Source organism: Labrus mixtus, chromosome 14, assembly GCF_963584025.1.
Source record: "Labrus mixtus chromosome 14, fLabMix1.1, whole genome shotgun sequence".
Lineage (NCBI taxonomy): Eukaryota > Metazoa > Chordata > Actinopteri > Labriformes > Labridae > Labrus > Labrus mixtus.
Window position 1 is genome coordinate 14,064,238 of NC_083625.1, and position 13,661 is coordinate 14,077,898.

Sequence of the window (13,661 nt, forward strand, 5' to 3'; positions counted from 1 at the left end):
CTCTCCTCACTTCTCCTCTCCTCTCCTCTCCTCTCCTCTCCTCTCCTCTCCTCACTTCTCCTCTCCTCTCCTCTCTGTTTTTTGCCAAATGTTCTTAAACTCCCTTTCCACATTGGAGAATTTAAGCAAACTTGAATTTAAAAAAATGGTATGAGTGAAAACATTAATTTAGCAAGGCAGAAGAGATGATGTGTGTGGGGGCGTGTGTGCGTGTATGCCTGTGTGTGTGTGTGTGTGTGTGTATATGTGTTTGTGTTGGAGAGAAATAAAGGGTGAGTATTAATCTGATTGGAATAAAGGGACATGAGTTATTTTGAGCCTGTGTTTGGGGCTGAGGAGCAGTTTGTGGCTGTCCACAGGGACCTGCAGGACTGGTGTTTACCACCTGCAGCCAACACTCTAAAAACCTGAGAACATCATCTCTTTTACTTCATCTCTGTTCTCTCCCTCTTTAACGAAGGCACACACTCACACACACAAACAAACACACCCTCACGCAAACTGCCTTCTGCTTTCAGCCCACTGATTCAGTCTGTCTGTGTTATCAGCTGGCTGACTCATTGAGCCTCAGTCTGTTCAGCTCATGGACTTCTTTCTATTTTCATCCTGTCCTGCCATGAAAATGCCGTGACCTTGTGGCTTGTGTTGAACCACAGTATATATATATATGTGTATTTGTGTGATTTACTATGTGTATGTGTTGTGAGTGCGAAGGCCTAATCTGTCATGCCAAAGGTCATCTTCCCTTTATGATGGCTAATGTTTTTTTTTTTTTTTTTTTTGCATTTTTGATGATTAGACAGACAAACTGGGAACCATCTGATTCTCAATTTACAAAAAATATGATGGTAGATAAAGTAAAACAATGTAGAAAGGGCGGTAAGGGAAAGAAGTAAAGAGGAAGCATCATTCTGCCTAAACTTACAGCATTGAAGGGGGTTGTATTTTCTTCCTAATATATAAAGATGTTCTGAACAATCATCCGCCACAGACACATAAGTAGAACCAACGGATTTAACTTTTGCTGAACTGTCTGCTTTTTCACTTTTTATAAACTACTTTAGCAAAAATTGCAGTGCAAATAATTTACTATGTCCTTGGGGACTGTTAGGATGGCAAATCAGCCTTGAAATGCCCACTCGCTGGAAAAACCTCTAGACGGAGAGAGTTGAAATGAAAGAACAAATAAAAAGACTTATTGATTCATTGGTGCATCAAATTGTTCTTTGTGAGATCATTAGTTTTTCAAAACAATCTTCAACCCATCGAATGCTCCCAGAAGGGTCAATTTGCAGCTGGTGGCTTTAATATGGCTCTGACTAACATTTAAAAGAGTTCTGCAAATTCAAGATTTCCCCCTCATCTCCATGGCATCAGGAGAAAAGTGGATTGACATACTGTTGCCATCCTCAACACTTATTTCTTCTGTTTCCTGACAAATTGATTTTCAGTGTAGAAAAATTATGATGAAATATTTTAAACCCATAGAACTGAAATCCCAGAATTTCAATAGAATGTCTGGTGCAATCCAAAACCAATCAGCATACATATATCACCTCTGAATCATTACCCACCACGCTGTCAGCAGTGAGCAGCAGTGCTATCACAGGGAGTTATTTTGTGGCTGTGGGTTTGTGGTTTTACTTGCAGTGGGACATTTTCATCTGCTTGACTTCACATTTACATAACAAGGACATAAAAATATCAGCACTGGAGTGACTTTTTATTTTCCCTATTTATTTTTGTTCTTAAAGTCCTGCTGCTTGTATGGGCAGTAAGCACAGTGGCTCCCACACTATCAGGAAATGTAAAAACTACATTGAATTTTGGTGGAACAGTATGGAGCTATTATAGAAGAGGCATCAATCTTTGATACGTGGAAATTACGATACATGCAGAATGTGCCCCCAAATTTCACATTTTACAGGATTCCTATTTGAACTTACCTTCCCGAGGAACCTATTTATCCAATCATTGCCAACACATTGTCAGTGTGTTCTAGACATGTTGAAGATCTCCTGTTGTGCTCCGCACGATTCTACATAAAAGGACATGGCCCACGGCATACCATCAAACTTTGATATCTCTACGCGCTCCGTGAACTTTTCAAAAAAGCTTCCCCATAGAGGTTTTTTCACCTACATGCATGACACTTTTTCTGTATATTGATAATGTCAGGACATGTCCGTAGCACATGAGTGGACCAGACCGGCATATGATGCGGCACATGAGAGGAACAGAATGGCACATGCCAGTCATATGACTCGGCTTATGCCACTCATATGCGACATATGCTGCTGCACATGAGCGGACCAGGCTGGCATATGCAGCGGCAGATGGTGGACCAGAACTATACATGCCACTCATATGCCGCGGCACATGAGTGGACCAGAACTGAGTGGACCAGGCCACCAAAATTGCCATGGCACATGAGTGGACCAAAACGGCATATTCCACTCATATGCCAATCGTACCTCAGCATGTGCTGGCCTGAACCAGTACATGAATGGACCAGACCGGCATATGCCGCAGCACATGAGTGGACCAGAACTGCACATGCCACTCATATGCTGTGGCATATGCCACGTCACATGGGTGGAACAGACCAGCATATGCCGCGGCACATGAGTGGAACAGACCGGCATATGAGCCACTCATATGCGGCATCTACCCGGCACATGAGTGGACCAGACCTGCATATGCCGTTGACCATGAGTGTACCAGGCCGACATATGATACTAATATGCAGCATATGCCGCGGCACATGAGTGGACCAGAATGGCACATGCCACTCATAGGTTTTGTTGCCACTTTCAGCGTGCGTTTTCTCTTCACATTTGGCTTTACTTTTATTCACTTAGTTTGGGTCAAAAAGGCAGCCATGGGCATGGCTGATAATGGTAATATATTTTATGAAAAATAAAGGCAGGATTCACCTTCACTGCCCCATAGCTGGTTTTTCACAAGATAAAATTGTGTTTATTGATATTGAGTATCGAATGTGATAAATTGTACCAATTTGTATATTTTATATCCATGCTCTTTTATTGCATTTTTGAATACTTCAAAGATGTCCTTTGCATACAAAAAACTCAATCCATATTTGCATGTTTTGCTCTAAGTGTCAATTATACACTTTACAAAGAGAAAGAAAAAGCTAGCATGTCGGCTTCAATGCCCTTGGGTTTGTTTCCATTCCTGGGGACTTTCTTTCTAATCAGGAGGACAAGTGGATGCTATTGATTTTGAACAAGGCAATTATGAGAAGGTGTAGAAAAAGAGAGTCTGGTGGATGTAAGAAGAAGAAATTTGTAAATAGTTGGATGGAAAGAATGAATACATGCCCTGGTTGTGATTGGCATTAATGAGGTCATTGAATTGTCCTCTCTGTTTGTATCTGTCTTTATTTTAAAATGTGTGCCGTATCACAACAATGTAATCTGAAAATTCACATGGGCAGGTGCAACTAATAACATGAACAATGGGTTTAGCTTCTTTATGGAGAGCCAATTAGTAGAATTAGCTTGACAATATAATTAATTGTTGTGAGTGCTTCCACATTTGCACACCTGAATCACATGGGCACTTTATTTGTCTAATTGGCCCCAGCTGTGTTTATTCATTCCGTGGTCAAATAGTAGGGTTTTAAAACAACCCTTGTCTCAAAATGATATCGTTTACGGGCAATCTAGTTTGTGTTATCAAAGTTTGAACTCTAAGTCATTGTCATTTGTTCAAAGATGAAGACGTTCTTTATTAATCCCAGAGAGGAAATTTGATCTTTTCACACTATTAAGCTATAATATACATACATATACAATATACATATATATACATGCACAAACGGGATCTTATGGACATGCACTAATGGAGAGATATCAAAGAGAAGGGTTGCACACGAAAATGCGCCTTAGCAGTTGGGGATTTGGTGTCTTATTCAACGGCACTTATGCAGCGCTCAGGAAGTAAGATTGCACCTCTCTAGATATCAGTCCATTTTCCAGACTTGGTCCACATCGAATTTTGAACCAGCTAGCCTCCTGTTTTCAACCCAAGTCCCATACTGACCCAGTGTAGCCTTCATACTATAAGAAGTTCAAATAGTGACACCTAGTGGTTTATGCTAATGTCAGTATGCACTTTTTAAATATGTAGTTTATCCTTTAAGTGTCACAGGAAATTGCATTTGACTTCCTGAAAAAAAAACAGCTTCAACAATGAAGTTGGTACACATGCTATGACAAGTGTCTTCATTCAGAGTTTAGGTTCATCTTTGTCAATTAGTTTAAACCTTTGATGGAATTGTTGGTATGTAATCAAAAATGCTGTTTCTATACTATACAGTTCATAGTAACTTACAGGGTGTCTCATTTGCAGGTCTTGTATTTCTGATATTTCACAGATGTTTGCAAATGTTTTTTGCATTGATTCTTTACATTTCATGTAATAGCATTACATGTTCCTTGGTTATATAACTGTGGTAGCCTCATTCGATTTCAGAAAAGCTTTATCAATAGATGGACCAAAATTTCTGGACCCCACATCTGAGTGTGTGACATAGTGGTAAGGTAGACTGCCAGTCTAATAACCTGATCATATTGCTTGTAGCTCACCAGAACACACACAGGTTGAATACTAATGTGATAGTGGATTCTGAACTTTTCCAATTAGCAGCAGCTTTGTTTGTTTGTATGTTGTTTTTTTTACAATAATGCCTAAACATCTGTCCATGCAGTTTGGAAAAACAGGCAGAATTATACAAACAATTGTGATCTTCCAACCTGGACTAGGGCGACTGAAAATCTGTCTGACTGTGAGAGGGAGCAAACACATCTGCCAAAGCATATAAAACAAGCTGTTGGCTTTAATTGACACGTTGTAGGCCAGGGTAGCTTTTGCCTCTATGCTATTCATTTTTATGTTAATCTAAGTAGCCAGGTTATAGCTTCATATTAAAGTTGCTCCGATCTCCTCATCTAACACACAGGAAGGAAGCATCCGAATTCAAATCAATAGTGATACATCCCTGACATTGACCTTTCCTCATATTTACTATAGGTTATTTGACAGAGCATGTTTTTGAATTGAAGCAAAAAAGAGCAAATAATTGTAAGTTAAGGGAAGGGCTCCAGTGGCTTCATTAAGCAGGAATACCACCAAATGATGTCATTCGCCAGTACATGACAATACTCACTTGTATACTTACAAGTTTTATTAGATCTAGAGTTGACATCAAATATATTGCCACTATTATCCTTAGTGGAATTCATTGGATTTGGATTTGTATGTAGATGTTTCTTTCTCTTTTTTTTTTAAAATTGTTTTTCAGCTTACAGAGCATGGTTGCATTATTATTTACAATTACTACATGGAGCTGGATAACTATTCTACAGTGGATATCTTTAATAATAACTCTTTTATTGAAATCAGTTGAAACTCTTAATATTTGTATTTTGCTTTAATTTGCTTCAATTTTCAAAATGTTAATGCAGTTAAACATCTTCAACATAGAGACAGTGCACATCACTTGTTGTGTTTGCAATGTTTCATTTGATGAAAACTAATAAAGTCAGGCTAATTCTTCACAAAAAAGACCCTGAACCCAGAAATTAAGGCAGGAACCTGCTTTACACTTACAGCCCATGAGCGGTCAGTCAAGGCCTGATGTTTGTCTAAATTTGGACAGCTTGAGAATAAATCATTAACCAAATAGATGTCTGAATGTATTGTGTAACTCACTGAACTGCATCTGCAGGTGTAATAAATCATTCCTTCAAGAGATGCTCCATCACTTCTGATGTTGAAGGAGATAATCTGTTGAAACAGCTTGAACAAGTGGCACTCTTTGGAGCTAAGTTTGCTATTTTACTTTGACTTGTGTGTGAATGATCAGTCAGTCAGAGGAGTTTTAATGTAATACTGTCCTTCACTTTTCTACTAACTACAACAGAAAAGGTGGAGGTGACATATGTGACTGCAGGATAGAGATAAAGAAATTAAGTTTTGTAGTGTTCTACAAAGTTTCGTTGGGTTCTCTTATACTCTGACAATAAAGTGCCTAGCCTATCCTAATACCAAATGTAGTCTCACCTCTTATATGCAAACGCAAGACTACGAAATAATATTAAGTATGAATGTATGTTGTCAGTAAAGGTGTTATTAACAATATGATATTCACGGGCTAAATACATGTCCAAGTTAATCATAACAATTTGACAAGAATTGGAACCTCTACAAGTCCAATACAACATTTCCAACAGGGAACAAAGTGTAATGTAGCGTATCCTATCCTATTTCTTCTCACATTGCATGGAAACCTTTCGTATCGTATCGTATCGCATCGCAACGTATCATATCGTATCGCATTGTATCATAATGTATCGTATAATATTGTAAGGAAATAGAGTACATTGTTTACCCCTTTGTAGCGCAACCATGTCAAAACGTTTGATGCAACCATGTCAAAACGTTTGATGCAACCATGTCAAAAAGTATGAAAATGTCTATATCAGGGCTGTAGCTTATTTTTTTGGGGGGGGGCTTTTTGTGCCTTTAATGAAGAGATAGGACAGTGGATAGAGTTGGAAATCAGGGAGAGAGAGAGTGGGGAATGACATGCCACAGATTTGATTCAAACCTGGGCCGCCCGCTTGGAGGACGACAGCCTCCATGCATGGGGCGCGCACCACTGCACCACCAGCGCCCCTAGGGCTGTAGCTTATTTGAACAGGATTGTTAAGATCATTTTTACCTAAATGGATTACAGCTTTGCAAAGTTAGAATGGCGTAAGATAAGATAAAGGATAGAATAAATATGTTTATAATAAACACATTACTTGTTGAATAAGAATACGGAAACACACACATACAAACACACACACACACACACACACACACACGCACACAAACTGCTAAGACTCGATGATGACACCACATATTCATGCAGAGAGCTAGATGTGGGGACATACAGCTGATGAAAGTGAGGGTAAACATGTGTTGGACCTGGTAATGGGAGATAAATAAGCTTCCCTCTGCGGCAGGGAGGTGGTGTCAGGAGATACACAGCTTCAATGACAGTATACTAAGCAACCGAATTCCACAAAGTCGAATGGAGGAAGACAGTTGACGATGTATGAGCTTGCAGTGAATGAATCTGCTCTGAAATATCAATTGAGTTCCTGCATTATGTGAGGATTTATAAAATGCAGTTTTACTGCTCATCTGAATTTTTTTAACCTTTTTACAGACCCAAAGTATTTAATGGCCACGATAAAAGAGAGAACATTACATAAAATTAATTATGAAAATGAATTGTCATAAATATCATTATGCAGCACATTTTTGTCAACACTGAACTGTTCAATATTTTGATCTGCTGCTATTTATTATAGGTGCCAGATCACCTCCTGAGCACTGCCAAGGTGCCCTTGAGCAAGGCACCAAAGCCCCTCCCCACCACCAGCTCAGGAGCGCCCACTGTGGGCTGCTCCGTCACCCTGACATCTCTCCATTAGTGCATGTCCATAGGATCCTGTTTGTGTGCATGTGTGTATATATACTTCAGCCTATGTGTGTGTTGTATGACTTCAGAGTGTAAAAACTGAAATTTCCCCTTGCGGGGATCAATAAAGTAAATCTTCTCTAACTGATCATCACTTCTACCGAAGGAATTTGATATGTTGGGTTTCTTTGATTTCTAGAATATTTGTCTGCATTTCAGCTCCATTAGACAGAAAATCTGTGAGCACGTTTTCATGGTTGGTACTATGGATGTTCTGAATGTTCTGTACAGATGCTTGTTTGAATCTCTTGTCCTATTGCTTGTTCCTTCCATCTTATCTAAGCTGCAGGCTCGATGCCGCACTCTGATGGAAGTTGTATGATTGAAAATGAGCTGGTGTGTGAAATCAGAAGGGGTGATGTTACCAAGTGAGTTCATCCAAGACAGCCTGCTAGAAAGAGAGCAATTATTGTGAACAGGAGAGGAAACTATACTGCCTGGCTCTTAATATTTCTGATGTAAGGTACTCGTATATCTTTGTGATTTCATAAACTGTATGAAATGATATTAGTGTTTCTTCATAAACTTTTAATTCTTAATGGGTAGTGTAAATAACATTGATCACACTAAAGCTTGTGTTTTAGTGCTTGGTGGTAGAATACAGTAAAAACTGAGAATGCCCATAATTTCCAACAAGAGATCCTACACTTTACTGTCCCCATTAATGGGTTGATATAGGACACACATACAATATAATATCATCATTTTTTTTCCACCCTGTAACATGAAAATGATTGGAACCAAGTATTCATTTTATTTCAAGTATTTGCAGTCTAAGTCTACTTTTTGCAATACATGACATAAGTTCAAAACGATGCTTTCAACCAATTCTCACAAAGCTATGATGCATCAAGGTGGTAAAATTTGTCAGCTTATGTTTCATTCCCGGAGACTAACCAAAGCAACTACATCTTGAGTTGAAATTGTGTTAAGTGAAAAAGTGAAAGTGGACTTTTTTCACATTTGGGTTATATTGTGGCTGAGATTCAGTTTAGTTTCAACAAAATTGAAAAAAAAAAAAAAACTTCACAAGAAAATACCAATCAGCAACCTCTGATGATAAAAAAAATAAGCCAATGCAAAAGGGAAGTGCAAAATCCTGCACAGTTATTGGTCTGATTATTTTCATGTCATGATTGGCACACATTAGAATGCCGACTCTTTATTACCTTTTTTAATTAACCTTTTTTTTTACAGGCTGAAAAGTGTCTGATTCCTGCCACAAGCCTGTCAAACGGTGCACCTCTTAAAGCCTTTGGTCTCAGTTTACTGTTTGTGTTGTTTCTGTAGTAAAGTTTTGTGGAGCAGTATGCATTTCGTATCCATGATACTATGATGATAGTCATAATCAGGCCATGCAGTTGAAAACATGTTGATGTTGTCGATGTCGTGCTTTGCCTGACAGCATCTGTTTGCAGACTTAAAGCTCTGATGTACGTCACTTTGGATAAAAGCGTCTGCTAAATTAATTGTAGAAAACAGCGGGCCCTATTTAACTAAACTATTGAAGATAATGTTCATGTTAATAGTATGCATCATTATACACTTTGTATGTTCCTCTGTAGCATTGAATACCTTCACTTGCATTTAATATTATGACTGGTGGAGAAATCTCTCTGATGAGTTAGGAAGTCATAACCTGTCATTTCTATTAGAATTCCTCTTATTTGATTGATTACAAAGATTATTGGAATTTGTGAAACCAATCCATCAGCCTGTAAACAGGCAACATGATTAATCATGGTATGTCACTCCTTATACTCACAATCCCACATGCATTTCAAAGCATTGACATTTTCTCACTGATTTTACCAGCACGCTTGTTTGCTATTCGAATCAATCTTTCTGAGCACACATGTGTTGACAGTGTCTTTGAAAGGTTATTAAAAGACAATACTCCAGGACATACTGTGATGGCCAGTATCAGAGTGACAACAGCATTGATGAAAGTGTGGCTCTACCAGCTGTGGATGAAAACAGCTGTATTGATGTCATTCTGAGTGATGTTTTGATCTTCAGAGCAGAGCTACCTTCCCATGAATCAACAACAATGCCAGGATGGAGACTGTGATGGATGCATGCAAAAAAAATGGACAGGCGCTTATATATTGTCAGCCGCTTATTTGAAAAGAAATATGATGAGAAAGTTGCTGAATATTTTTTTAAATAACGTTTATCCTATTCTTTTAAAATAGCAGTATTATAAACTTCTATTGGTTCAGGGAATTTCTGAAATGTCTATTGCTCATGCACTTTTTTACATGCAGGACAAGTTGTAGTAATTCTATATCTTATCCCATTCTTTAGTGTCAACTTGTATTAAATTGTGTGTGTGCATGTGTGTGCGTGCGCCTCATGTGTGTAATGACAGCATAGGGATGTGTGGTCATGCAGCCTATTGCTTGTTTCTAAAGATGATTCGCTCACTCAGCCACCAACCAAGAGGCTAAAATTGAGCAATTAATTCTCATTCTGATACACTCAGCACCTAACGGCACAAGTCATTTCAATTCTGTTATTTGTAATAAACTATTATCTGGGGTAATCATCTCTGGAAACGTTCTTCTAAATCTGTGCCATTTCCAATTTAGCCCTGTTCCACAAAATGACTGTACGGTGTTGCCTTTTCTCCTTTCATTGCTCATTTCTGATTAAACCCTGAGGCCGCCTCTCCACGGCTCCCCTATAGCTGAGAGGCTGAGAGATTCTGCACATTTTACGTTTTTGTAGCCAGGGGCCACACTGCAAGATCTATCCTTTTTTAGAAAGAAACATATTAGGCTTGTCAAAACAGGATTCAAAAGCCAAAAGGGTTTTAAGATTTGGTTCATTCATCATCGTTTGCTGTGTAATGCCATGTTTCATGCAGCTGCATGCTTATCTCTTTCATTGCTTCTGCTGTAACAAATAACACATGCACATACACACACACACACACACACACACAGACACACACACACACACACACACACACACACACACACACACACACACAAATGTAAAGGCCTTAAAAAGAATGCAATACTCACTTTAGTATCTTTTCTGTGGGGGGTTTGGTTTGGTTTGGATGTCAACAGAGCAGGTGAAATAGCAATTGATTAGTGCCAAAAAGATACTAATCGATTACCTTTTTGCTGTTTGAATTCATGGCTGAGGATATGACATTGCATTCTCAAACTATTTAAATAAGCTGTAGGCATTGTTGCCTGTACACTGGACTGTTGGTCTTTTGTCCCTTATCTCACTCACGTCCATCATGGTGATATCCATGGTTATGTTTTATATGTTTTATATGTATGTATTTATGTCATTGTGCTGTTTTTTATGGGTGTATTGACTGTAAGGACTTCTGTTGCAAACCAAATTGCCCCTCGGGGACAATTAAGATTTTCCAAATCCAAATCCAAACAAGTGGAGATGTTCTGATGGCCATCAACGGCAAGTTAAAGCTGATAAGAGTAAAATGTTCACGGCACATGGTATGCATCAGCTCATCTCTGAGACAAATTCACACAGAATCATTTTAACAATACATAGTACCCCCATTCATTGTGTTTCCTGAGCGGCCAATTCACTGCATAAATGCTGGTTTATATAGCAATGTGTACCAAGCTGGCGGTGCCCCCAGCTTTTTCTACTTATGTCATAATCCTCTATGTAAAGAAAACGGTAGTATGCTTTTTGTTAGAGTTGCTTTGAAAGGCTCCTACATCCATGCCAACACGTGACTAGCGAGGCTAAGCAGACAAAAGTAAGCCAAGGTAAGCTCAGGGCAAACAAACCCTCGCCTCATTCATTTGAAGATCTTTGTACGCATTTGTTGATCTTGCATAGCAGAAGGATAGGAAAGGTCAAATGTAAACAGGCAAAGCATGTGGCCTGAAATTGGCTTTCCTCAACATTGATATGCACCAGATTTCAAGGATGGCAAAGTACACAAAGCAAAGCCTGAAGACATGCAAAAGCTGGTGTTAAATCAGTGGTGGAAATGAATGCATTTCAGGGATAATCTCAGTCTACAATCTAAGTATGTAGCCTAGTAATGTGAGTCAGTCACATATAATGTTGCTATTGATAAAAGCAAAACCGATGTATTTTGTAAAGACTTCTCTTGTGTGTATTTTTTTATTGCTTTTTTCTCTAACTTTAGTGTTTAATGTGTTCTGTTTCATTTTGTCATTTCTTCTCATGTTTCTCTATGTCCTGTGTGTATTTGTTACATTCTTGAGTTCTCTGTGGGCCTTTAGTGTTTCCTGTTTTAATTTGTAGTTCTTGTCCCCAGTGTTTCTTATCTTGTCTTACTTCCTCCCTTTGTCTGGTTTCCCGCCATTTTTGATTGCCCTGATTGAAATCACCTGTGTTGTTAGTCTCACCTGTGTCTGATTACCCAAGGTTGTATTTGGTGTCAGTGTATCTTCCCTCTTGATGTCAGTTGATACGTCTTCCTACCCGTGTTCTGTGAAATGTGTCCTCGTGGCTTTTTGATGGACTTTCTCTGAAACAAACTAAGTCTTTGTTTGCCTTTTTGCCTTTTGTTAAAATAAATCTTTAGTTTTGTTATGTGCACTTGGGTCTGCCTCTTTGTTTCAACATTTTTGCAACAGTTTGTACTGGAAACACCATGAGCAATCTCACTAAGAGGAAACATTCTGTCCACAAAGTCCGCCAATTTAAAAAAAAAAAAAAAAAAAAAAAAGCACTGGCAAACATACGTGGGAAACCTAAAGCTGATGTCAAGAGGTAAAAACCGAACCTTGATTTGTGGATATGACCAAAAATTCCATAAATTACAATTTAAAGGTAAGTTTTTAAAAAAAGTGCAGAACTTCGAGTTATTTGTCACTTGAACAGAAATTAAGTTGAATGTAATTATCCCATTGAAACAAGGTGATGCACTCAGAGGCAGGCAGCAGTTTATTTTGGTGGTTCCAGTTTGGCTGTGGACTAACTTTGAATATATCGAAGGACTTTTTTTTTTTCATGGATCATTTTAACAGATTAACCTTTAGAGTTACGGTTGCTTTCTCTTCTATATAAATCTACTTCATCAAATGAAAGTGCAGACAGATGGCCTAGATACCATCAACGAGTTTTTTATCCTCGGATACAAAAATATTAGACATAGAGAGGATGTAAAAGCCAAAGCACAGTGTATACTGTTTGTGCCCCGATGGAACATTGAGCACTGCATTTTACAACTAAAGATACAAAGGTCTTTTTTATCTGGGTTATTGCCTCTGTATCCTCAGCTTTTCACGTGTCCCTTTTTATATATTTGGAAGTGTAAATCATTTTATGGAATTCAAGCAAAGCACTAATTATTGCCCTATACGGCTCATTAAGAACAGCAAGAGGTCCCTTTGGAAAAAGCAATGAGCCTCTATCCTATGAAATGATGTCACACAATGCAGAGGGCAGCAAACAGATGTGATGACACATGTGCACAGATCAAAGCTTGTGATTATCTCTGATTACCATGACAAGGGCAATTATGTATAAAATGTCATGTGCGTAGGAGCGTCTCCGTGCGTGTGTTTTTGATCTTGTGTGTCAATTGATGAATCTCTCAGTGGTTGGATTAGCAAAAAAACCATACCCTTCATGCTGGCTGTCTTGAGCTTTGAGAGGCTCCAAAACAACAACCTGGGACCTGATGCACGTCACACTGACTAAGTGTGTGTGTGTGTGTGTGTGTGTGTGTGTGTGTGTGTGTGTGTGTGTGTGTGTGTGTGTGTGTGTGTGTGTGTGTGTGTGTGTGAGAGAGAGAGGGGAAATCTTTGTCACGTATTATTTTTCGATTCCATCTGTAGCCCTTTCTCACTCTCACCCCTTTGACATAAACCCAGAAGAAGAGAGAAGCTGCTCTACTGTATATGCAAAATAACATGTCTGTTATATATTTGAAAAGGTATCACGTGTAACAGCTCTATTTGCTCATTTCAGAACAAATAATCTGTTGGAGGAAGTCCCACTGTTTCTCACTCATTTAATTATCCTGGTTGACAGTAAATAAGATCTCCTGTACTACACAAAGTTACCCCTGCCGCAGTTAACATCAGCAGAGGGTGTTACATTCCTTAAGTTCTTTTTGAGCAAGCCC